The following is a 25,372-nucleotide window of genomic DNA, read 5'->3' on the forward strand; positions in this document are numbered from 1 at the left end:
TGAGAGAGAGAGGGTAAATTGACTACTGTGTGAGAGAGAGGTGGTAAAGTTACTACTGAGTGAGAGAGAGGGGGTAAAGTTACGACTGAGTGAGAGAGAGGGGATAAAGTCACTACTGAGTGAGAGAGAGGGTGTAAAGTTACTTCTGAGTGAGAGAGAGTGGATAAAGTTACTACTGAGTGAGAGAGAGGGGTAAAGTTACTACTGAGTGAGAGAGAGAGGGTAAAGTTACTACTGAGTGAGAGAGAAGGGGTAAAGTTACTACTGAGTGAGAGAGAGTGGGTAAAGTTACTACTGTGTGACAGCGAGGGGGAAAAGTTACTAATGAGTGAGAGAGAGGGGGTAAAGTTACTACTGAGTGAGAGAGAGTGGGTAAAGTTACTACTGAGTGAGAAAGAGGGGGAAAAGTTACTCATGAGTGAGGGGAGGGTAAATTTACTACTGAATGAGGGAGAGGGGGTAAAGTTACTTATGAGTGAGAGAGAGAGGGTAAAGTTACTACTGAGTGAGAGAGAGGGGGTAAAGTTAGTACTGAGTGAGAGAGAGGGGATAAAGTTACTACTGAGTGTGAGAGAGAGGGTAAAGTTACTACTGAATGAGTGAGAGGGAATAAAGTTACTACTGACAGAGAGAGAGAGGGTAAAGTTATTACTGAGTGAGAGAGAGGGGGTAAAGTTACGACTGAGTGAGTGAGAGGGGATAAAGTCACTATTGATTTAGAGAGAGGGGGTAAAGTTACTACTGAGTGAGAGAGAGCGTTAAAGTTACTACTGAGTGAGATAGAGGGGAGAAAGATACTACTGAATGAGATAGAGGGGCTAAAGTTACGACTGAGTGAGAGAGAGGGGATAAAGTTACTATTGAGTGAGAGAGAGCGGGTTAAGTTACTACTGAATGAGAGAGAGGGGGTAAAGTTGCTACTGAGTGAGAGAGGGGGTAAAGTTACTACTGAGTGAGAGAGAGAGGGTAAAGTTACTACTGAGTGAGAGAGAAGGGGTAAAGTTACTACTGAGTGAGAGAGAGTGGGTAAAGTTACTACTGTGTGAGAGCGAGGGGGAAAAGTTACTACTGAGTGAGGGAGAGGGGGTAAAGTTACTACCGAGTGAATGAGAGGGGGTGAAGTTACTACTGAGTGAGAGAGAGGGGGTAAAGTTACTAGTGAGTGAGAGAGAGAGGGTAAAGTTACTTTTGAGTGAGAGAGAGGGGATAAAGTTACTACTGAGTGAGAGAGATTGGTTAAAGTTACTACTGAGTGAGAGAGAGAGGGTAAAGTTACTACTGAGTGAGAGAGAGGGGGTAAATTTACTACTGAGTGAGAGAGAGGGGGAAAAGTTACTCCTGAGTGAGAGAGAGAGGGGAAAGTTACTACTGAGTGAGAGAGAGAGAGGGTAAAGTTACTACTGAGTGAGAGAGAGGGGGTAAAGTTAATACTGAGTGAGAGAGAGGGGATAAAGTTACTACTGAGTGAGAGAGAGGGGATAAAGTTACTACTGACTGAGAGAGAGAGGGTAAATTTACTACTGTGTGAGAGAAAGGGTGTAAAGTTACTACTGAGTGAGAGAGAGAGGGTAAAGTTACTACTGAGTGAGAGAGAGGGGGTAAAGTTACTTCTGAGTGAGAGAGAGGGGTTAAAGTTACTATTGCGTGAGAGAGAGGATAAAGTTACGACTGAGTGATAGAGAGAGGGTAAAGTTACTACTGAGTGAGAGAGAGCGGATTAAGTTACTACTGAATGAGAGAGAAAGGGTAAAGTTACTACTGAGTGAGAGAGAGAGAGGATAAAGTTACGACTGAGTGAGAGAGAGGGGGTAAAGTTACTACTGTGTGAGAGAGAGTGGGTAAAGTTACTACTGAGTGAGAGAGAGGGGGAAAAGTTACTACTGATTGAGAGAGAGGGGGTAAAGTTACTCCCAAGTGAGAGAGAGGGGGTGAAGTTACTACTGAGTGAGTGAGAGGGGGTAAAGATACTACTGAGTGAGAGAGAGGGGTTAAAGTTACTACTGAGTGAGAGAGAGGGGGTAAAGTTACGACTGAGTGAGAGAGAGGGGATAAAGTCACTACTGAGTGAGAGAGAGGGGGTAAAGTTACTACTGAGTGAGAGAGGGTGGGTAAAGTTACTACTGAGTGAGAGAGAGGGGGTAAAGTTACTACTGAGTAAGAGAGAGGGGGTAAACTTACTACTGACTGAGAGAGAGTGGGTAAAGTTACTACTGAGTGAGAGAGAGGGGGTAAAGTTACTACTAAGTGAGAGAGGGGGGTAAAGTTACTACTGTGTGAGAGAGAGTTGGTAAAGTTACTAATGAGTGAGAGAGAGGGGGTAAAGTTACTACTGAGTGAGAGACAGGGGGTAAAGTTACTACTGAGTGAGAGAGAGGGGTAAAGTTACTCCTGAGTGAGAGAGAGTGGGTAAAGTTACCACTTTGTGAGAGAGAGGGGGTAAAGTTACTGCTGAGTGAGAGAGATGGGGTGTAGTTACTACTGAGTGAGAGAGAGTGGTTAAAGTTACTATTGAGTGAGGGAGAGGGCTATAGTTACTACTGAGTGAGAGAGAGAGGGTAAAGTTACCACTGAGTGAGAGAGAGGGGGGTAAAGTTACTACTGAGTGAGAGAGAGGGGGTAAAGTTACTACTGAATGAGTGAGAGGGAATAAAGTTACTACTGACTGAGAGAGAGAGGGTAAAGTTATTACTGAGTGAGAGAGAGGGGGTAAAGTTACGACTGAGTGAGAGAGAGGGATAAAGTCACTATTGATTGAGAGAGAGGGGGGTAAAGTTACTACTGAGTGAGAGAGAGCGTTAAAGTTACTACTGAGTGAGAGCGAGGGGAGAAAGATACTACTGAATGAGAGAGAGGGGATAAAGTTACTACTGAGTGAGAGAGAGGTGGTAAAGTTACTACTGAGTGAGAGAGAGAGGGTGAAGTTACTACTGAGTGAGAGAGAGGGTTTAAAGTTACTACTTAGTGAGAGAGAGGGGGTAAAGTTACGACTGAGTGAGAGAGAGGGGATAAAGTCACTATTGAGTGAGAGAGAGGGGGTTAAGTTACTACTGAGTGAGAGACAGGGGGTAAAGTTGCTACTGAGTGAGAGAGAGGGGGTAAAGTTACTACTGAGTGAGAGAGAGAGGGTAAAGTTACTACTGAGTGAGAGAGAAGGGGTATAGTTACTACTGAGTGAGAGAGAGTGGGTAAAGTTACTACTGTGTGAGAGCGAGGGGGAAAAGTTACTAATGAGTGAGGGAGAGGGGTTAAAGTTACTACCGAGTGAATGAGAGGGGGTGAAGTTACTACTGAGTGAGAGAGAGGGGGTAAAGTTACTACTGAGTGAGAGAGAGGGGGTAAAGTTACTACTGAGTGAGAGAGAGGGGATAAAGTTACTACTGAGTGAGAGAGATTGGGTAAAGTTACCACTGAGTGAGAGAGAGAGGGTAAAGTTACTACTGAGTGAGAGAGAGGGGGTAAATTTACTACTGAGTGAGAGAGAGGGGGTAAAGTTACTACTGAGTGAGAGAGAGTGGGTAAAGTTACTACAGAGTGAGAGAGAGGGGGTAAATTTACTACTGAGTGAGAGAGAGGGGGTAAAGTTACTACTGTGTGAGAGAGAGGTGGTAAAGTTACTAATGATTGAGAGAGAGGGGGTAAAGTTACTACTGAGTAAGAGAGAGGGGGTAAAGTTACTACTGAGTGAGAGAGAGGGGGTAAAGTTACGACTGAGTGAGAGAGAGTAGGTAAAGTTACTACTGAGTGAGAGAGAGGGGGTAAAGTTACTATTGAGTGAGAGAGAGGGGGTAGAGTTTCTACTGAGTGAGAGAGAGGGGTAAAGTTACTACTGAGTGAGGGAGAGGGCTATAGTTACTACTGAGTGAGAGAGAGAGGGCAAAGTTACGACTGAGTGAGAGAGAGGTGGTAAATTTACTGCTGAGTGAGAGAGAGGGGGTAAAGTTACTACTGAGTGAGGGAGAGGGCTATAGTTACTACTGAGTGAGAGAGAGAGGGCAAAGTTACGACTGAGTGAGAGAGAGGTGGTAAATTTACTGCTGAGTGAGAGAGAGGGGGTAAAGTTACTACTGAGTGAGAGAGAGGGGGTAAATTTACTACTGAGTGAGAGAGAGGGGGTAAAGTTACTTCTGCGTGAGAGAGAGGGGATAAAGTTACTACTTAGTGAGAGAGAGGGGGTAAAGTTACGACTGAGTGAGAGAGAGGGGATAAAGTCACTATTGAGTGAGAGAGAGGGGATTAAGTTACTACTGAGTGAGAGAGAGGGGGTAAAGTTGCTACTGAGTGAGAGAGAGGGGGTAAAGTTACTACTGAGTGAGAGAGAGAGGGTAAAGTTATTACTGAGTGAGAGAGAAGGGGTAAAGTTACTACTGAGTGAGAGAGAGTGGGTAAAGTTACTACTGTGTGAGAGCGAGGGGGAAAAGTTACTAATGTGTGAGGGAGAGGGGATAAAGTTACTACCGAGTGAATGAGAGGGGGTGAAGTTACTACTGAGTGAGAGAGAGGGCGTAAAGTTACTACTGAGTGAGAGAGAGTGGGTAAAGTTACTACTGAGTGAGAGAGAGGGGATAAAGTTACTACTGAGTGAGAGAGATTGGGTAAAGTTACTACTGAGTGAGAGAGAGAGGGTAAAGTTACTACTGAGTGAGAGAGAGGGGGTAAATTTACTACTGATTGAGAGAGAGGGGGTAAAGTTACTACTGACTGAGAGAGAGTGGGTAAAGTTACTACTGAGTGAGAGAGAGGGGGTAAATTTACTACTGAGTGAGAGAGAGGGGGTAAAGTTACTACTGTGTGAGAGAGAGGGGGTAAAGTTACTAATGATTGAGAGAGAGGTGGTAAAGTTACTACTGAGTGAGAGAGAGGGGGTAAACTTACTACTGAGTGAGAGAGAGGGGGTACAGTTTCCACTGAGTGAGAGAGAGGGGGTAAAGTTACTACTGAGTGAGGGAGAGGGCTATAGTTACTACTGAGTGAGAGAGAGAGGGCAAAGTTACTACTGAGTGAGAGAGAGGTGGTAAATTTACTACTGAGTGAGAGAGAGGGGGTAAAGTTACTACTGAGTGAGAGAGAGGGGGTAAAGTTACTACTGAGTGAGAGAGAGGGGGTAGAGTTTCTACTGAGTGAGAGAGAGGGGGTAAAGTTACTACTGAGTGAGGGAGAGGGCTATAGTTACTACTGAGTGAGAGAGAGAGGGCAAAGTTACTACTGAGTGAGAGAGAGGTGGTAAATTTACTACTGAGTGAGAGAGAGGGGGTAAAGTTACTTCTGCGTGAGAGAGAGGGGATAAAGTTACTACTGAGTGAGTGAGAGAGGGTAAAGTTACTGCTGAGTGAGAGAGAGAGGGCAAAATTACTACTGAGTGAGAGAGAGGGGGTATAGTTACTACTGAGTGAGAGAGAGGGGGTTAAGTTACTACTGAGTGAGAGAGAGGGGATAAAGTTACTACTGACTGAGAGAGAGAGGGTAAATTGACTACTGTGTGAGAGAGAGGTGGTAAAGTTACTACTGAGTGAGAGAGAGGGGGTAAAGTTACGACTGAGTGAGAGAGAGGGGATAAAGTCACTACTGAGTGAGAGAGAGGGGGTAAAGTTACTTCTGAGTGAGAGAGAGTGGATAAAGTTACTACTGAGTGAGAGAGAGGGGTAAAGTTACTACTGAGTGAGAGAGAGAGGGTAAAGTTACTACTGAGTGAGAGAGAAGGGGTAAAGTTACTACTGAGTGAGAGAGAGTGGGTAAAGTTACTACTGTGTGACAGCGAGGGGGAAAAGTTACTAATGAGTGAGGGAGAGCGGGTAAAGTTACTACCGAGTGAATGAGAGGGGGTGAAGTTACTACTGAGTGACAGAGAGGGGGTAAAGTTGCTACTGAGTGAGAGAGAGGGGGTAAAGTTACTACTGAGTGAGAGAGAGGGGATAAAGTTACTACTGAGTGAGAGAGATTGGGTAAAGTTACTACTGAGTGAGAGAGAGTGGGTAAAGTTACTACAGAGTGAGAGAGAGGGGGTAAATTTACTACTGAGTGAGAGAGAGGGGGTAAAGTTACTACTGTGTGAGAGAGAGGGGGTAAAGTTACTACTGAGTGAGAGAGAGGGGGTAAAGTTACGACTGAGTGAGAGAGAGTGGGTAAAGTTACTACTGAGTGAGAGAGAGGGGGTAAAGTTACTACTGAGTGAGAGAGAGGGGGTAGAGTTTCTACTGAGTGAGAGAGAGGGGGTAAAGTTACTACTGAGTGAGGGAGAGGGCTATAGTTACTACTGAGTGAGAGAGAGAGGGCAAAGTTACTACTGAGTGAGAGAGAGGTGGTAAATTTACTACTGAGTGAGAGAGAGGGGGTAAAGTTACTTCTGCGTGAGAGAAAGGGGATAAAGTTACTACTTAGTGAGAGAGAGGGGGTAAAGTTACTACTGAGTGAGAGAGAGGGGGTAAAGTTACTTCTGTGTGAGAGAGAGGGTTAAAGTTACTACTGAGTGAGAGAGCGGGGATTAAGTTACTACTGAGTGAGAGAGAGGGGTTAAAGTTACTACTGAGTGAGAGAGAGGGGGTAAAGTTACTACTGAGTGAGGGGGGGGTAAAGTTACTACTGAGTGAGAGAGAGAGGGTAAAGTTACTATTGAGTGAGAGAGAGGGGATAAAGGTACTACTGAGTGAGAGAGAGGGGTTAAAGATACTACTGAGTGAGAGAGAGCGTAAAGTTACTACTGAGTGAGAGAGAGAGGGTAAAGTTACTACTGAGTGAGAGAGAGGGGGTAAAGTTACGACTGAATGAGAGAGAGTGGGTAAATTTACTACTGAGTGAGAGAGAGGGGGTAAAGTTACTACTGAATTATCGAGAGAGGGTAAAGTTACTACTGAGAGAGAGAGAGGGGGTAAAGTTACTACAGTGTGAGAGAGAGGGGATAAAGTAACTACTGAATGAGAGAGAGGGGGTAAAGTTACTACTGAGTGAGAGAGGGGGAAAAGTTACGACTGAGTGAGAGAAAGGTGGTAAAGTTACTACTGAGTGAGAGAGAGGGTGTAAAGTTACTAGTGAGTGAGAGAGAGGGGGTAAAGTTACTACTGAGTGAGAGAGAGGGGGTAAAGTAACTACTGAGTGAGAGAGAGGGGCTAAAGTTACTACTGAGTGAGAGAGAGGGGTAAAGTTACGACAGAGTGGGACAGAGAGGGAAAAGTTACTACTGAGTGAGAGAGAGAGGATAAAGTTACTACTGAGTGAGTGAGAGGGGGTAAAGATACTACTGAGTAAGAGAGAGGGGGTGAAGTTACTACTGAGTGAGAGAGAGTGGGTAAAGTTACTACTGAGTGAGAGAGAGGGGGTAAAGTCACTACTGAGTGAGAGAGAGCGGGTAATGCTCCTACTGATGAGAGAGAGGGGGTAAAGTTACTACTGAGTGAGAGAGAGTGGGTAAAGTTACTACTGAGTGAGAGAGAGAGGATAAAGTTACTACTGAGTGAGAGAGAGGGGGTAAAGTTACTACTGAGTAAGAGAGAGGGTGTAAAGTTACGACTGAGTGAGAGAGAGTGCGTAAAGTTACTACTGAGTGAGAGAGAGGGGGTAAAGTCACTACTGAGTGAGAGAGAGCGGGTAATGTTACTACTGATGAGAGAGAGGGGGTAAAGTTACTACTGAGTGAGAGAGAGTGGGTAAAGTTACTACTGAGTGAGAGAGAGGGGGTAAAGTTACTACTGAGTGAGAGAGAGGGGCTAAAGTTACTACTGAGTGAGACAGATGGTAAAGTTACTACTGAGTGAGAGAGAGGGGATAAAGTTACTGCTGAGTGAGAGAGAGAGTGTTAAGTTACTACTGAGTGAGAGAGGGAGGGTAAAGATACTACTGAGTGAGAGAGAGGGTAAAGTTACTACTGAGTGAGAGAGAGGGGGTAAAGTTACTACTGAGAGAGAGAGAGGGGGTAATGTTACGACTGAGTGAGAGAGAGGGGATAAAGTTACTACTGTGTGAGAGAGAGAGGGTAAAGTTACTACTGAGTGAGAGAGCGGGGGTAAAGTTACTACTGAGTGAGAGAGAGAGGGTAATGTTACTACTGAGTGAGAGAGAGGGGGTAAAGTTACTATTGAGTGAGAGAGAGGGCGTAAAGTTACTACTGAGTGAGAGAGAGAAGGTAAAGTTACGACTGAGTGAGACAGAGGGGTATAGTTACTACTGAGTGAGAGAGAGGGGGTAAAGTTACTACTGAGTGAGAGAGAGGGGGTAAAGTTACTACTGTGTGAGAGAGAGGGTTAAAGTTACTACTGAGTGAGAGAGCGGGGATTAAGTTACTACTGAGTGAGAGAGAGGGGGTAAAGTTACTACTGAGTGAGAGAGAGGGGGTAAAGTTACTACTGAGTGAGAGAGAGGAGGTTAAGTTACGACTGAGTGAGAGGGAGGGTAAAGTTACTACTGAGTGAGAGAGAGGGGGTTAAGTTACTACTGAGTGAGAGAGAGGGGGTAAAGTTACTACTGTGTGAGAGAGAGGGGGAAAAGTTACTACTGAATGAGGGAGAGGGGTTAAAGTTACTACCGAGTGAATGAGAGGGGGTGAAGTTACTACTGAGTGAGAGAGAGGGGGTAAAGTAACTACTGAGTGAGAGAGATGCGGTAAAGTTACTACTGAGTGAGAGAGAGGGGATAAAGTTACTACTGAGTGAGAGAGAGGGGGTAAATTTATGACTGAGTGAGAAAGAGGGCATAAGGTCACTACTGAGTGAGAGAGAGGGGGTAAAGTTACTGCTGAGTTAGAGAGAGGGGGTACAGTTACTACTAAGTGAGAGAGAGGGGGTAAAGTTACTACTGAGTGAGGGAGAGGGGTAAAGTTAATACTGAGTGAGAGAGAGAGGGTAAAGTTACTACTGAGTGAGAGAGACGGGTATAGTTACTACTGAGTGAGAGAGAGGGGGTAAAGTTAAAACTGAGTGAGAGAGAGGCGGTAAAGTTACTACAGAGTGAGAGAGAGGGTTAAACTTACTACTGAGTGAGAGAGAGGGGATAAAGTTACTACTGAGTGAGAGAGAGTGGGTAAAGTTAGTACTGAGTGAGAGAGAGGGGGTAAAGTTACTACTGAGTGAGAGAGCGGGGTTATAGTTACTACTGAGTGAGAGAGAGGGGGTAAAGTTACTACTGAGTGAGAGAGAGGGGATAAAGTTACTACTGTGTGAGACAGAGAGGGTAAAGTTACTACTGAGTGAGAGAGAGGGGGTAAAGTTACTACTGAGTGAGAGAGAGAGGGTAAAGATACTACTGAGTGAGAGAGAGGGGGTTAAGTTACTACTGAGTGAGAGAGAGAGGGTAAAGTTACGACTGAGTGAGAGAGAGGGGATAAAGTTACAAATGACTGAGAGAGAGAGGGTAAATTTACTAATGTGTGAGAGAGAGGGGGTAAAGTTACTACTGAGTCAGAGAGAGGGGGTAAAGTTACGACTGAGTGAGAGAGAGAGGGTAAAGTTACGACTGAGTGAGAGAGAGGAGGTAAAGTTACCACTGAGTGAGAGAGAGAGGGTAAAGTTACTACTGAGTGAGAGAGAGTGGGTAAAGTTACAACTGAGTAAGAGCGAGGGGGTAAAGTTACTACTGAATGAGAGAGAGTGGGTAAATTTACTACTGAGTGAGAGAGAGAGGTAAAGTTACGACTGAGTTATCGAGAGAGGGTCAAATTACAACTGAGAGAGAGAGGGGGTAAAGTTACTACTGTGTGAGATAGAGGGGATAAAGTTACTACTGAATGAGAGAGAGGGGGTAAAGTTACGACTGAGTGAGAGGGCGTAAAGTTACTACTGAGTGAGAGAGAGAGGGTAAAATTACTACTGAGTGAGGGAGAGGGGGTATAGTTACTACTGAGTGAGAGATAGGGGGTTAAGTTACTACTGAGTGAGAGAGATGGGGTAAAGTTACTAAAGAGTGAGAGAGAGGGTTAAAGTTACTACTGAGTGAGAGAGCGGGGATTAAGTTACTACTGAGTGAGAGAGAGGGGGTAAAGTTACTACTGAGTGAGAGTGAGGAGGGAAAGTTACTACTGAGTGAGAGAGAGAGGGTAAAGTTACTACTGAGTGAGAGAGAGGGGGTAAAGTTACTACTGAGTGAGAGAGAGGGGGTAAAGTTACTACTGTGTGAGAGAGAGGGGGAAAAGTAACTACTGAGTGAGGGAGAGGGGTTAAAGTTACTACCGATTGAATGAGAGGGGGTGAAGTTACTACTGAGTGAGAGAGAGGGGTTAAAGTTACTACTGAGTGTGAGAGAGGGGGTAAAGGTACTACTGAGTGAGAGAGAGGGGATAAAGTTAGTACTGAGTAAGAGAGATTGGGTAAAGTTACTACTGAGTGAGAGAGAGTGGGTAAAGTTACTACTGAGTGAGAGAGAGGGGGTAATGTTACTACTGAGTGAGAGAGAGGGGGTAAAGTTACTACTGAGTGAGAGAGAGTGGGTTAAGTTACTACTGAGTGAGAGAAAGAGGGTAAAGATACTACTGAGTGAGAGAGAGGGGGTAAAGTTACTACTGTGTGAGAGAGAGGGGGTAAAGTTACAAATGAGTGAGAGAGAGTGGGGAAAGTTACTACTGAGTGAGAGAGAGGGGGTAAAGTTACTACTGAGTGAGAGAGGGGGTAAAGTTTCTACTGAGTGAGAGAGAGTGGGCAAAGTTACGACTGAGTGAGAGAGAGGGGGAAAGTTACTACTGAGTGAGAGAGAGGGGGTATAGTTACTACTGAGTGAGAGAGAGGGGGTAAAGTTACTACTGAGTGAGGGAGAGGGCTAAAGTTACTACTGAGTGAGAGAGAGGGTAAAGTTACTACTGAGTGAGAGAGAGGGGGTAAAGATACTACTGAGTGAGAGAGAGGGGATAAAGTTACTACTGTGTGAGAAAGAGAGGGTAAAGTTACTACTGAGTGAGAGAGAGGGGGTAAAGTTACTATTGAGTGAGAGAGAGGGGGTAAAGTTACTCCTGAGTGAGAGAGAGGGGGTAAAGTTACTACTAAGTGAGAGAGAGGATCAAAGTTACTGCTGAGTGAGAGAGCGGGGATTAAGTTACTACTGAGTGAGATAGAGGGGGTAAAGTTACTACTGAGTGAGAGAGAGGGGGTAAAGTTACTACTGAGTGAGAGAGAGGAGGTAAAGTTACTATTGAGTGAGAGAGAGAGGGTAAAGTTACTACTGGGTGGGAGAGAGGGGGTAAAGTTACTACTGAGTGAGAGAGAGGGGTTAATGTTACTACTGTGTGAGAGAGAGGGGGAAAAGTTACTACTGAGTGAGGGAGAGGGCTAAAGTTACGACCGAGTGAGAGAGAGGGTAAAGTTACTACTGAGTGAGAGAGGGGGTAAAGTTACTACTGAGTGAGAGAAAGTGGGTAAAGTTACTACTGAGTGAGAGAGAGGGGGTAAAGTTACTCCTGTGTGAGAGAGAGGGGGTAAAGTTACTAATGAGTGAGAGAGAGTGGGGAAAGTTACTACTGAGTGAGAGAGAGGGGGTAAAGTTACTACTGAGTGAGAGAGAGGGGGTAAACTTACTACTGAGCGAGAGAGAGTGGGTAAAGTCACTACTGAGTGAGAGAGAGGGGGTAACGTTACTACTGAGTGAGAGAGAGGGTGTATAGTTACTACTGAGTGAGGGAGAGGGGGTAAAGTTACTACTGAGTGAGGGAGAGGGCTAAAGTTACTACTGAGTGAGAGAGAGGGTAAAGTTACTACTGAGTGAGAGAGAGGGGGTAAAGATACTACTGAGAGAGAGAGAGGGGGTAAAGTTACTACTGAGTGAGAGAGAGGGGATAAAGTTACTACTGTGTGAGGGAGAGAGGGTAAAGTTACTACTGAGTGGGAGAGAGGGGGTAAAGTTACTACTGAGTGAGAAAGAGCGGGTAAAGTTACTACTGAGTGAGAGAGAGGGGGTAAAGTTACTACTGATTGAGAGAGGGGGGCAAAGTTACTGCTGACTGAGAGAGAGGGTGTAAATTTACGACTGAGTGAGAAAGAGGGTAAAGTTACTACTGAGTGAGAGAGAGGGGTTAAAGTTACTTCTGAGTGAGAGAGAGGGGGTAAAGTTACTACTGAGTGAGAGAGGGTGGGTAAAGTTACTACTGGGTGAGAGAGAGAGGGTAAAATTAATACTGAGAGAGAGAGATGGGGTAAAGTTACTACTGAGTGAGAGAGAGGGGAATAAGTTACTACTGAGTGAGAGAGAGGGGGTAAAGTTACTACTGAGTGAGGGGGGTAAAGTTACTGCTGGTTGAGAGAGAGAGGATAAAGTTACTATTGAGTGAGAGAGAGGGGATAAAGGTACTACTGAGTGAGAGAGAGGGGGTAAAGTTACTACTGAGTGAGAAAGAGAGGGTAAAGTTACTACTGAGTGAGAGAGAGGGGGTAAAGTTACTACTGAGTGAGGGAGAAGGGGTAAAGTTACTACTGAATGAGAGAGAGTGGGTTAATTTACTACTGAGTGAGAGAGAGGGGGTAAAGTTAATGCTGAGTTATCGAGAGAGGGTAAAGTTACTACTGAGAGAGAGAGGGGGTAAAGTTACTACTGTGTGAGCGAGAGGGGATAAAGTTACTACTGAATGAGAGAGAGGGGGTAAAGTTACTACTGAGTGAGAGAGAGGAGGTAAAGTTACTACTGAGTGAGAGAAAGGTGGTAAAGTTACTACTGAGTGAGAGAGAGGGTGTAAAGTTACCAGTGAGTGAGAGAGAGAGGGTAAAGTTACTACTGAGCGAGAGAGAGGTGGTAAAGTTACGACTGAGTGAGAGAGAGGTGGTAAAGTTACTACTGAGTGAGAGAGAGGGGGAAAAGTTACTACTGAGTGGGACATAGAGGGTAAAGTTACTACTGAGTGAGAGAGAGAGGATAAAGTTACTACTGAGTGAGAGAGAGGGAGTAAAGTTACGACTGAGTGAGAGAGAGAGGGTAAAGTTACTACTGAGTGAGAGACAGTGGGTAAAGTTACTACTGAGTGAGAGAGAGAGGGTAAAGTTACTACGGAGTGAGAGAGAGCGGGTAATGTTACTACTGAGTGGGAGAAAGGTGGTAAAGTTCCTACTGAGTGAGAGAGAGGGTGTAAAGTTACTAGTGAGTGAGAGAGAGGGGGTAAAGTTACTACTGAGTGAGAGAGAGGGGGTAAAGTTTCTACTGAGTGAGAGAGAGGGGGTATAGTTACTACGGAGTGAGAGAGAGGGGTAAAAGTTACTACTGAGTGGGACATAGAGGGTAAAGTTACTACTGAGTGAGAGAGAGAGGATAAAGTTACTACTGAGTGAGAGAGAGGGGGTAAAGTTACTACTGAGTGAGAGAGAGTGGGGAAAGTTACTACTGAGTGAGAGAGAGGGGTCAAATTACTACTGAGTGACAGAGAGCGGGTAATGATACTACTGAGTGAGAGAGAGGGGTAAAGTTACTACTGAGTGAGAGAGAGGGGGTAAAGTTACTACTGAGTGAGAGAGAGGGGGTAAAGTTACGACTGAGTGAGAGATAGGGGCTAAAGTTACTACTGAGTGAGAGAGAGAGAGATTAAAGTTACTACTGAGTGGGAGAGAGGGGTAAAGTTACTACTGTGTGAGAGAGAGGGGGTAAAGTTACTACTGAGTGAGAGAGAGGGGGAAAAGTTACTACTGATTGAGAGAGAGGGGGTAAAGTTACTACTGAATGAGAGAGAGTGGGTAAATTTACTACTGAGTGAGAGAGAGGGGGTAAAGTTACTACTGAGTTATCGAGAGAGGGTAAAGTTACTACTGAGAGAGAGAGGGGGTAAAGTTACTACTGTGTGAGAGAGAGGGGATAAAGTTACTACTGAATGTGAGAGAGGGGGTAAAGTTACTACTGAGTGAGAGAGGGGGTAAAGTTACTACTGAGTGAGAGAAAGGTGGTAAAGTTACTACTGAGTGAGAGAGAGGGTGTAAAGTTACTAGTGATTGAGAGAGAGGGAGTAAAGTTACTACTGAGTGAGAGGGAGGGGGTAAAGTTACTACTGAGTGAGAGAGAGGGGGTAAAGTTACTACTGAGTGAGAGAGAGGGGGTAAAATTACTACTGAGTGGGACAGAGCGGGTAAAGTTACTACTGAGTGAGAGAGAGAGGATAAAGTTACTACTGAGTGAGAGAGAGGGGGTAAAGTTACTACTGAGTAAGAGAGAGGGGGTAAAGTTACTACTGAGTGAGAGAGAGTGGGTAAAGTTACTACTGAGTGAGAGAGAGGGGGTAAAGTCACTACTGAGTGAGAGAGAGCGGGTAATGTTACTACTGATGAGAGAGAGGGGGTAAAGTTACTACTGAGTGAGAGAGAGTGGGTAAAGTTACTACTGAGTGAGAGAGAGGGGGTAAAGTTACTACTGAGTGAGAGATAGGGGGTAAAGTTACTACTGAGTGAGTGAGAGTGGGTAAGGTTACTACTGAGTGAGAGAGAGGGGGTAAAGTTACTACTGAGTGAGAGAGAGGGTAAAGTTACTACTGAGTGAGGAGGAGAAGATAAAGTTACTGCTGAGTGAGAGAGAGAGGGTAAAGTTACTACTGAGTGAGAGAGAGGGGTAAAGATACTACGGAGTGAGAGAGAGGGGGAAAAGTTACTACTGATTGAGAGAGAGGGGGTAAAGTTACTACCAAGTGAGAGAGAGTGGGTGAAGTTACTACTGAGTGAGAGAGAGGGGGTAAAGTTACTACTGAGTGAGAGAGAGGGGGTAAAGTTACTACTGAGTGAGAGAGAGGATAAAGTGACTACTGAGTGAGAGAGAGTGGGTAAAGTTGCTGCTGAGTGATAGAGAGGGGGTTAAGTTACTACTGAGTGAGAGAGAGGGGGTAAAGTTACTACTGAGTGAGAGAGAGAGGGTAAAGTTACTACTGAGTGAGAGAGAGGGGGTAAAGTTACTACTGAGTGAGGGAGAGGGGATAAAGTTACTACTGAGTGAGAGAGTGGGGGAAAAGTTACTACTGAGTGAGGTAGAGAGGGTAAAGTTACAACCGAGTGAATGAGAGGGGGTGAAGTTACAACTGACTGAGAGAGAGGGGGTAAAGTTACTACTGAGTGAGAGAGAGGGGGTAAAGTTACTACTGAGTGGGAGTGATGGGATAAAGTTACTATTGAGTGAGAGAGAGTTGGTAAAGTTACTACTGAGTGAGAGAATGGTAAAGTTACTTATGAGTGTGAGAGAGAGGGTAAAGTTACTACTGAGTGAGAGAGAGGGGTAAAGTTACTACTGAGTGAGAGAGAGGGGATAAAGTTACTACTGAGTGTGAGAGAGAGGGTAATGTTACTACTGAGTGCGAGAGAGGGGGTAAAGTTACTACTCAGTGAGAGAGAGTGGGTAAAGTTACTACTGAATGAGTGAGAGGGAATAAAGTTACTACTGAGAGAGAGAGAGGGGATAAAGTCACTATTGATTGAGAGAGAGGGGGTAAAGTTACTACTGAGTGAGAGAGAGCGTTAAAGTTACTACTGAGTGAGAGAGAGGGGAGAAAGATACTACTGAATGAGAGAGAGGGGCTAAAGTTACTACTGAGTGAGAGAGAGGGGGTAAAGTTACTACTGAGTGAGAGAGAGAGGGTAAAGTTACCACTGAGTGAGAGAGAGGGGTTAAAGTTACTACTGAGTGAGAGAGGGGTAAAGATACGACTGAGTGAGAGAGAGGGGATAAAGTCACTATTGAGTGAGAGAGAGGGGGTTAAGTTACTACTGAGTGAGAGAGAGGGGGTAAAGTTGCTACTGAGTGAGAGAGAGGGGGTAAAGTTACTACTGAGTGAGAGAGAGAGGGTAAAGTTACTACTGAGTGGGAGAGAAGGGGTAAAGTTACTATTGAGTGAGAGAGAGTGGGTAAAGTTACTACTGTGTGAGAGCGAGGGGAAAAGTTACTACTGAGTGAGGGAGAGGGGGTAAAGTTACTACCGAGTGAATGAGAGTGGGTGAAGTTACTACTGAGTGAGAGAGAGGGGGTAAAGTTACTACTGAGTGAGAGAGAGGGGGTAAAGTTACTACTGAGTGAGAGAGAGGGGATAAAGTTACTATTGAGTGAGAGAGATTGGGTAAAGTTACTACTGAGTGAGAGAGAGAGGGTAAAGTTACTACTGAGTGAGAGAGAGGGGGTAAATTTACTACTGAGTGAGAGAGAGGGGGTAAAGTTACTACTGAGTGGGAGAGAGGGGGTATAGTTACTACTGAGTGAGAGAGAGGGGGTAAAGTTACTACTGAGTGAGGGAGAGGGGTAAAGTTACTACTGAGTGAGAGAAAGTGGGTAAAGTTACTAATGAGTGAGAGAGAGGGGGTAAAGGTACTACTGAGTGAGAGAGAGTGGGTAAAGTTGCTACTGAGTGAGAGAGAGGGGGTAAAGTTACTACTGAGTGAGAGAGAGTGGGTAAAGTTACTACTGAGTGAGAGAGAGGGGGTAAAGTTACTACTGAGTGAGGGGAGGGTAAATTTACTTCTGAATGAGGGAGATGGGGTAAAGTTACTTATGAGTGAGAGAGAGAGGGTAAAGTTACTACTGAGTGAGAGAGAGGGGGTAAAGTTAGTACTGAGTGAGAGAGAGGGGATAAAGTTACTACTGAGTGTGAGAGAGAGGGTAAAGTTACTACTGAATGAGTGAGAGGGAATAAAGTTACTACTGACAGAGAGAGAGAGGGTAAAGTTATTACTGAGTGAGAGAGAGGGGTTAAAGTTACGACTGAGTGAGTGAGAGGGGATAAAGTCACTATTGATTTAGAGAGAGGGGGTAAAGTTACTACTGAGTGAGAGAGAGCGTTAAAGTTACTAATGAGTGAGATAGAGGGGAGAAAGATACTACTGAATGAGAGAGAGGGGCTAAAGTTACTACTGAGTGAGAGAGAGGGGGTGAAGTTACTACTGAGTGAGAGAGAGAGGGTAAAGTTACTACTGAGTGAGAGAGAGGGGTTAAAGTTACTACTGAGTGAGAGAGAGGGGGTAAAGTTACGACTGAGTGAGAGAGAGGGGATAAAGTTACTATTGAGTGAGAGAGAGCGGGTTAAGTTACTACTGAGTGAGAGAGAGGGGGTAAAGTTGCTACTGAGTGAGAGAGAGGGGGTAAAGTTACTACTGAGTGAGAGAGAGAGGGTAAAGTTACTACTGAGTGAGAGAGAAGGGGTAAAGTTACTACTGAGTGAGAGAGAGTGGGTAAAGTTACTACTGTGTGAGAGCGAGGGGGAAAAGTTACTACTGAGTGAGGGAGAGGGGGTAAAGTTACTACCGAGTGAATGAGAGGGGGTGAAGTTACTACTGAGTGAGAGAGAGGGGGCAAAGTTACTACTGAGTGAGAGAGAGAGGGTAAAGTTACTTTTGAGTGAGAGAGAGGGGATAAAGTTACTACTGAGTGAGAGAGATTGGTTAAAGTTACTACTGAGTGAGAGAGAGAGGGTAAAGTTACTACTGAGTGAGAGAGAGGGGGTAAATTTACTACTGAGTGAGAGAGAGGGGGAAAAGTTACTACTGAGTGAGAGAGAGTGGGTAAAGTTACTATTGAGTGAGAGAGAGGGGGTAAATTTACTACTGAGTGAGAGAGAGGGGGTAAAGTTACTACTGTGTGAGAGAGATGGGTTAAAGTTACTAATGATTGTGAGAGAGGGGGTAAAGTTACTACTGAGTGAGAGTGAGGGGTTAAAGTTACTACTGAGTGAGAGAGAGGGGGTAAAGTTACTACTGAGTGAGAGAGAGTGGGTAAAGTTTCTACTGAGTGAGAGAGAGGGGGTAAAGTTATGACTGAGTGAGAGAGAGGGGGTAGAGTTACTACTGAGTGAGAGAGAGGGGGTAAAGTTACTACTGAGTGAGGGAGAGGGCTATAGTTACTACTGAGTGAGAGAGAGAGGGCAAAGTTACTACTGAGTGAGAGAGAGGTGGTAAATTTACTACTGAGTGAGAGAGAGGGGGTAAAGTTACTTCTGCGTGAGAGAGAGAGGATAAAGTTACTACTGAGTGAGAGAGAGGGGGTAAAGTTACTACTGAGTGAGAGAGAGGGGGTTAAGTTACTACTGAGTGAGAGAGAGGGGATAAAGTTACTACTGACTGAGAGAGAGAGGTTAAATTAACTACTGTGTGAGAGAGAGGGGGTGAAGTTACTATTGAGTGAGAGAGAGGGGGTAAGGTTACGACTGAGTGATAGAGAGGGGATAAAGTCACTACTGAGTGAGAAAGAGGGGGTAAAGTTACTAATGATTGAGAGAGAGGTGGTAAAGTTACGACTGAGTGAGAGAGAGGGGGTAAAGTTACTTCTGAGCGAGAGAGAGGCGGTAAAGTTACTACTGAGTGAGAGAGAGTGGGTAAAGTTACTACTGAGTGAGAGAGAGGGGGTAAAGTTACTACTGAGTGAGGGAGAGGGCTATAGTTACTACTGAGTGAGAGAGAGAGGGCAAAGTTACTACTGAGTGAGAGAGAGGTGGTAAATTTACTACTGAGTGAGAGAGATTGGGTAAAGTTACTACTGAGTGAGAGAGAGGGGGTAAAGTTACTACTGAGTGAGAGAGAGTGGGTAAAGTTACTACTGAGTGAGAAAGAGGGGGTAAAGTTACTCATGAGTGAGGGGAGGGTAAATTTACTACTGAATGAGGGAGAGGGGGTAAAGTTACTTATGAGTGAGAGAGAGAGGGTAAAGTTACTACTGAGTGAGAGAGAGGGGGTAAAGTTAGTACTGAGGGAGAGAGAGGGGATAAAGTTACTACTGAGTGTGAGAGAGAGGGTAAAGTTACTACTGAATGAGTGAGAGGGAATAAAGTTACTACTGACAGAGAGAGAGAGGGTAAAGTTATTACTGAGTGAGAGAGAGGGGGTAAAGTTACGACTGAGTGAGTGAGAGGGGATAAAGCCACTATTGATTTAGAGAGAGGGGGTAAAGTTACTACTGAGTGAGAGAGAGCGTTAAAGTTACTACTGAGTGAGATAGAGGGGAGAAAGATACTACTGAATGAGATAGAGGGGCTAAAGTTACTACTGAGTGAGAGAGAGGGGGTAAAGTTACTACTGAGTGAGAGAGAGAGGGTAAAGTTACTACTGAGTGAGAGAGAGGGGTTAAAGTTACTACTGAGTGAGAGAGAGGGGGTAAAGTTACGACTGAGTGAGAGAGAGGGGATAAAGTTACTATTGAGTGAGAGAGAGCGGGTTAAGTTACTACTGAATGAGAGAGAGGGGGTAAAGTTGCTACTGAGTGAGAGAGGGGGTAAAGTTACTACTGAGTGAGAGAGAGAGGGTAAAGTTACTACTGAGTGAGAGAGAAGGGGTAAAGTTACTACTGAGTGAGAGAGAGTGGGTAAAGTTACTACTGTGTGAGAGCGAGGGGGAAAAGTTACTACTGAGTGAGGGAGAGGGGGTAAAGTTACTACCGAGTGAATGAGAGGGGGTGAAGTTACTACTGAGTGAGAGGGAGGGGGTAAAGTTACTAGTGAGTGAGAGAGAGAGGGTAAAGTTACTTTTGTGTGAGAGAGAGGGGATAAAGTTACTACTGAGTGAGAGAGATTGGTTAAAGTTACTACTGAGTGAGAGAGAGAGGGTAAAGTTACTACTGAGTGAGAGAGAGGGGGTAAATTTACTACTGAGTGAGAGAGAGGGGGAAAAGTTACTCCTGAGTGAGAGAGAGAGGGGAAAGTTACTACTGAGTGAGAGAGAGAGAGGGTAAAGTTACTACTGAGTGAGAGAGAGGGGGTAAAGTTAATACTGAGTGAGAGAGAGGGGATAAAGTTACTACTGAGTGAGAGAGAGGGGATAAAGTTACTACTGACTGAGAGAGAGAGGGTAAATTTACTACTGTGTGAGAGAAAGGGTGTAAAGTTACTACTGAGTGAGAGAGAGAGGGTAAAGTTATTACTGAGTGAGAGAGAGGGGGTAAAGTTACTTCTGAGTGAGAGAGAGGGGTTAAAGTTACTATTGCGTGAGAGAGAGGATAAAGTTACGACTGAGTGATAGAGAGAGGGTAAAGTTACTACTGAGTGAGAGAGAGCGGATTAAGTTACTACTGAATGAGAGAGAAAGGGTAAAGTTACTACTGAGTGAGAGAGAGAGAGGATAAAGTTACGACTGAGTGAGAGAGAGGGGGTAAAGTTACTACTGTGTGAGAGAGAGTGGGTAAAGTTACTACTGAGTGAGAGAGAGGGGGAAAAGTTACTACTGATTGAGAGAGAGGGGGTAAAGTTACTACCAAGTGAGAGAGAGGGGGTGAAGTTACTACTGAGTGAGTGAGAGGGGGTAAAGATACTACTGAGTGAGAGAGAGGGGTTAAAGTTACTACTGAGTGAGAGAGAGGGGGTAAAGTTACGACTGAGTGAGAGAGAGGGGATAAAGTCACTACTGAGTGAGAGAGAGGGGGTAAAGTTACTACTGAGTGAGGGAGAGTGGATAAAGTTACTACTGAGTGAGAGAGAGTGGGTAAAGTTACTACTGAGTGAGAGAGGGTGGGTAAAGTTACTACTGAGTGAGAGAGAGGGGGTAAAGTTACTACTGAGTGAGAGAGAGGGGGTAAACTTACTACTGACTGAGAGAGAGTGGGTAAAGTTACTACTGAGTGAGAGAGAGGGGGTAAAGTTACTACTAAGTGAGAGAGGGGGGTAAAGTTACTGCTGTGTGAGAGAGAGTTGGTAAAGTTACTAATGAGTGAGAGAGAGGGGGTAAAGTTACTACTGAGTGAGAGACAGGGGGTAAAGTTACTACTGAGTGAGAGAGAGGGGTAAAGTTACTCCTGAGTGAGAGAGAGTGGGTAAAGTTACCACTTTGTGAGAGAGAGGGGGTAAAGTTACTGCTGAGTGAGAGAGATGGGGTGTAGTTACTACTGAGTGAGAGAGAGTGGTTAAAGTTACTATTGAGTGAGGGAGAGGGCTATAGTTACTACTGAGTGAGAGAGAGAGGGTAAAGTTACCACTGAGTGAGAGAGAGGGGGTAAAGTTACTACTGAGTGAGAGAGAGGGGGTAAAGTTACTACTGAATGAGTGAGAGGGAATAAAGTTACTACTGACTGAGAGAGAGAGGGTAAAGTTATTACTGAGTGAGAGAGAGGGGGTAAAGTTACGACTGAGTGAGAGAGAGGGGATAAAGTCACTATTGATTGAGAGAGAGGGGGTAAAGTTACTACTGAGTGAGAGAGAGCGTTAAAGTTACTACTGAGTGAGAGCGAGGGGAGAAAGATACTACTGAATGAGAGAGAGGGGATAAAGTTACTACTGAGTGAGAGAGACGTGGTAAAGTTACTACTGAGTGAGAGAGAGAGGGTAAAGTTACTACTGAGTGAGAGAGAGGGTTTAAAGTTACTACTTAGTGAGAGAGAGGGGGTAAAGTTACGACTGAGTGAGAGAGAGGGGATAAAGTCACTATTGAGTGAGAGAGAGGGGGTTAAGTTACTACTGAGTGAGAGACAGGGGGTAAAGTTGCTACTGAGTGAGAGAGAGGGGGTAAAGTTACTACTGAGTGAGAGAGAGAGGGTAAAGTTACTACTGAGTGAGAGAGAAGGGGTATAGTTACTACTGAGTGAGAGAGAGTGGGTAAAGTTACTACTGTGTGAGAGCGAGGGGGAAAAGTTACTAATGAGTGAGGGAGAGGGGTTAAAGTTACTACCGAGTGAATGAGAGGGGGTGAAGTTACTACTGAGTGAGAGAGAGGGGGTAAAGTTACTACTGAGTGAGAGAGAGGGGGTAAAGTTACTACTGAGTGAGAGAGAGGGGATAAAGTTACTACTGAGTGAGAGAGATTGGGTAAAGTTACCACTGAGTGAGAGAGAGAGGGTAAAGTTACTACTGAGTGAGAGAGAGGGGGTAAATTTACTACTGAGTGAGAGAGAGGGGGTAAAGTTACTACTGAGTGAGAGAGAGTGGGTAAAGTTACTACAGAGTGAGAGAGAGGGGGTAAATTTACTACTGAGTGAGAGAGAGGGGGTAAAGTTACTACTGTGTGAGAGAGAGGTGGTAAAGTTACTAATGATTGAGAGAGAGGGGGTAAAGTTACTACTGAGTAAGAGAGAGGGGGTAAAGTTACTACTGAGTGAGAGAGAGGGGGTAAAGTTACAACTGAGTGAGAGAGAGTGGGTAAAGTTACTACTGAGTGAGAGAGAGGGGGTAAAGTTACTATTGAGTGAGAGAGAGGGGGTAGAGTTTCTACTGAGTGAGAGAGAGGGGTAAAGTTACTACTGAGTGAGGGAGAGGGCTATAGTTACTACTGAGTGAGAGAGAGAGGGCAAAGTTACGACTGAGTGAGAGAAAGGTGGTAAATTTACTGCTGAGTGAGAGAGAGGGGGTAAAGTTACTACTGAGTGAGAGAGAGGGGGTAAATTTACTACTGAGTGAGAGAGAGGGGGTAAAGTTACTTCTGCGTGAGAGAGAGGGGATAAAGTTACTATTAGTGAGAGAGAGGGGGTAAAGTTACGACTGAGTGAGAGAGAGGGGATAAAGTCACTATTGAGTGAGAGAGAGGGGATTAAGTTACTACTGAGTGAGAGAGAGGGGGTAAAGTTGCTACTGAGTGAGAGAGAGGGGGTAAAGTTACTACTGAGTGAGAGAGAGAGGGTAAAGTTATTACTGAGTGAGAGAGAAGGGGTAAAGTTACTACTGAGTGAGAGAGAGTGGGTAAAGTTACTACTGTGTGAGAGCGAGGGGGAAAAGTTACTAATGTGTGAGGGAGAGGGGGTAAAGTTACTACCAAGTGAATGAGAGGGGGTGAAGTTACTACTGAGTGAGAGAGAGGGCGTAAAGTTACTACTGAGTGAGAGAGAGTGGGTAAAGTTACTACTGAGTGAGAGAGAGGGGATAAAGTTACTACTGAGTGAGAGAGATTGGGTAAAGTTACTACTGAGTGAGAGAGAGAGGGTAAAGTTACTACTGAGTGAGAGAGAGGGGGTAAATTTACTACTGAGTGAGAGAGAGGGGGTAAAGTTACTACTGAGTGAGAGAGAGTGGGTAAAGTTACTACTGAGTGAGAGAGAGGGGGTAAATTTACTACTGAGTGAGAGAGAGGGGGTAAAGTTACTACTGTGTGAGAGAGAGGGGGTAAAGTTACTAATGATTGAGAGAGAGGTGGTAAAGTTACTACTGAGTGAGAGAGAGGGGGTAAAGTTACGACTGAGTGAGAGAGAGTGGGTAAAGTTACTGCTGAGTGAGAGAGAGGGGGTAAACTTACTACTGAGTGAGAGAGAGGGGGTACAGTTTCCACTGAGTGAGAGAGAGGGGGTAAAGTTACTTCTGAGTGAGGGAGAGGGCTATAGTTACTACTGAGTGAGAGAGAGAGGGCAAAGTTGCTACTGAGTGAGAGAGAGGTGGTAAATTTACTACTGAGTGAGAGAGAGGGGGTAAAGTTACTACTGAGTGAGAGAGAGGGGGTAAAGTTACTACTGAGTGAGAGAGAGGGGGTAGAGTTTCTACTGAGTGAGAGAGAGGGGGTAAAGTTACTACTGAGTGAGGGAGAGGGCTATAGTTACTACTGAGTGAGAGAGAGAGGGCAAAGTTACTACTGAGTGAGAGAGAGGTGGTAAATTTACTACTGAGTGAGAGAGAGGGGGTAAAGTTACTTCTGCGTGAGAGAGAGGGGATAAAGTTACTACTGAGTGAGTGAGAGAGGGTAAAGTTACTGCTGAGTGAGAGAGAGAGGGCAAAATTACTACTGAGTGAGAGAGAGGGGGTATAGTTACTACTGAGTGAGAGAGAGGGGGTTAAGTTACTACTGAGTGAGAGAGAGGGGATAAAGTTACTACTGACTGAGAGAGAGAGGGTAAATTGACTACTGTGTGAGAGAGAGGTGGTAAAGTTACTACTGAGTGAGAGAGAGGGGGTAAAGTTACGACTGAGTGAGAGAGAGGGGATAAAGTCACTACTGAGTGAGAGAGAGGGGGTAAAGTTACTTCTGAGTGAGAGAGAGTGGATAAAGTTACTACTGAGTGAGAGAGAGGGGTAAAGTTACTACTGAGTGAGAGAGAGAGGGTAAAGTTACTACTGAGTGAGAGAGAAGGGGTAAAGTTACTACTGAGTGAGAGAGAGTGGGTAAAGTTACTACTGTGTGACAGCGAGGGGGAAAAGTTACTAATGAGTGAGAGAGAGGGGGTAAAGTTACTACTGAGTGAGAGAGAGTGGGTAAAGTTACTACTGAGTGAGAAAGAGGGGGAAAAGTTACTCATGAGTGAGGGGAGGGTAAATTTACTACTGAATGAGGGAGAGGGGGTAAAGTTACTTATGAGTGAGAGAGAGAGGGTAAAGTTACTACTGAGTGAGAGAGAGGGGGTAAAGTTAGTACTGAGTGAGAGAGAGGGGATAAAGTTACTACTGAGTGTGAGAGAGAGGGTAAAGTTACTACTGAATGAGTGAGAGGGAATAAAGTTACTACTGACAGAGAGAGAGAGGGTAAAGTTATTACTGAGTGAGAGAGAGGGGGTAAAGTTACGACTGAGTGAGAGAGAGTGGGTAAAGTTACTACTGAGTGAGAGAGAGGGGGTAAACTTACTACTGAGTGAGAGAGAGGGGGTACAGTTTCCACTGAGTGAGAGAGAGGGGGTAAAGTTACTACTGAGTGAGGGAGAGGGCTATAGTTACTACTGAGTGAGAGAGAGAGGGCAAAGTTACTCCTGAGTGAGAGAGAGAGGGGAAAGTTACTACTGAGTGAGAGAGAGAGAGGGTAAAGTTACTACTGAGTGAGAGAGAGGGGGTAAAGTTAATACTGAGTGAGAGAGAGGGGATAAAGTTACTACTGAGTGAGAGAGAGGGGATAAAGTTACTACTGACTGAGAGAGAGAGGGTAAATTTACTACTGTGTGAGAGAAAGGGTGTAAAGTTACTACTGAGTGAGAGAGAGAGGGTAAAGTTACTACTGAGTGAGAGAGAGGGGGTAAAGTTACTTCTGAGTGAGAGAGAGGGGTTAAAGTTACTATTGCGTGAGAGAGAGGATAAAGTTACGACTGAGTGATAGAGAGAGGGTAAAGTTACTACTGAGTGAGAGAGAGCGGATTAAGTTACTACTGAATGAGAGAGAAAGGGTAAAGTTACTACTGAGTGAGAGAGAGAGAGGATAAAGTTACGACTGAGTGAGAGAGAGGGGGTAAAGTTACTACTGTGTGAGAGAGAGTGGGTAAAGTTACTACTGAGTGAGAGAGAGGGGGAAAAGTTACTACTGATTGAGAGAGAGGGGGTAAAGTTACTAATGAGTGAGGGAGAGGGGTTAAAGTTACTACCGAGTGAATGAGAGGGGGTGAAGTTACTACTGAGTGAGAGAGAGGGGGTAAAGTTACTACTGAGTGAGAGAGAGGGGGTAAAGTTACTACTGAGTGAGAGAGAGGGGATAAAGTTACTACTGAGTGAGAGAGATTGGGTAAAGTTACCACTGAGTGAGAGAGAGAGGGTAAAGTTACTACTGAGTGAGAGAGAGGGGGTAAATTTACTACTGAGTGAGAGAGAGGGGGTAAAGTTACTACTGAGTGAGAGAGAGTGGGTAAAGTTACTACAGAGTGAGAGAGAGGGGGT

Source organism: Somniosus microcephalus, chromosome 1, assembly GCF_052327205.1.
Source record: "Somniosus microcephalus isolate GS21.2 chromosome 1, FLI_Smic_1.0, whole genome shotgun sequence".
In the NCBI taxonomy this organism is placed as follows: Eukaryota; Metazoa; Chordata; class Chondrichthyes; order Squaliformes; family Somniosidae; genus Somniosus; species Somniosus microcephalus.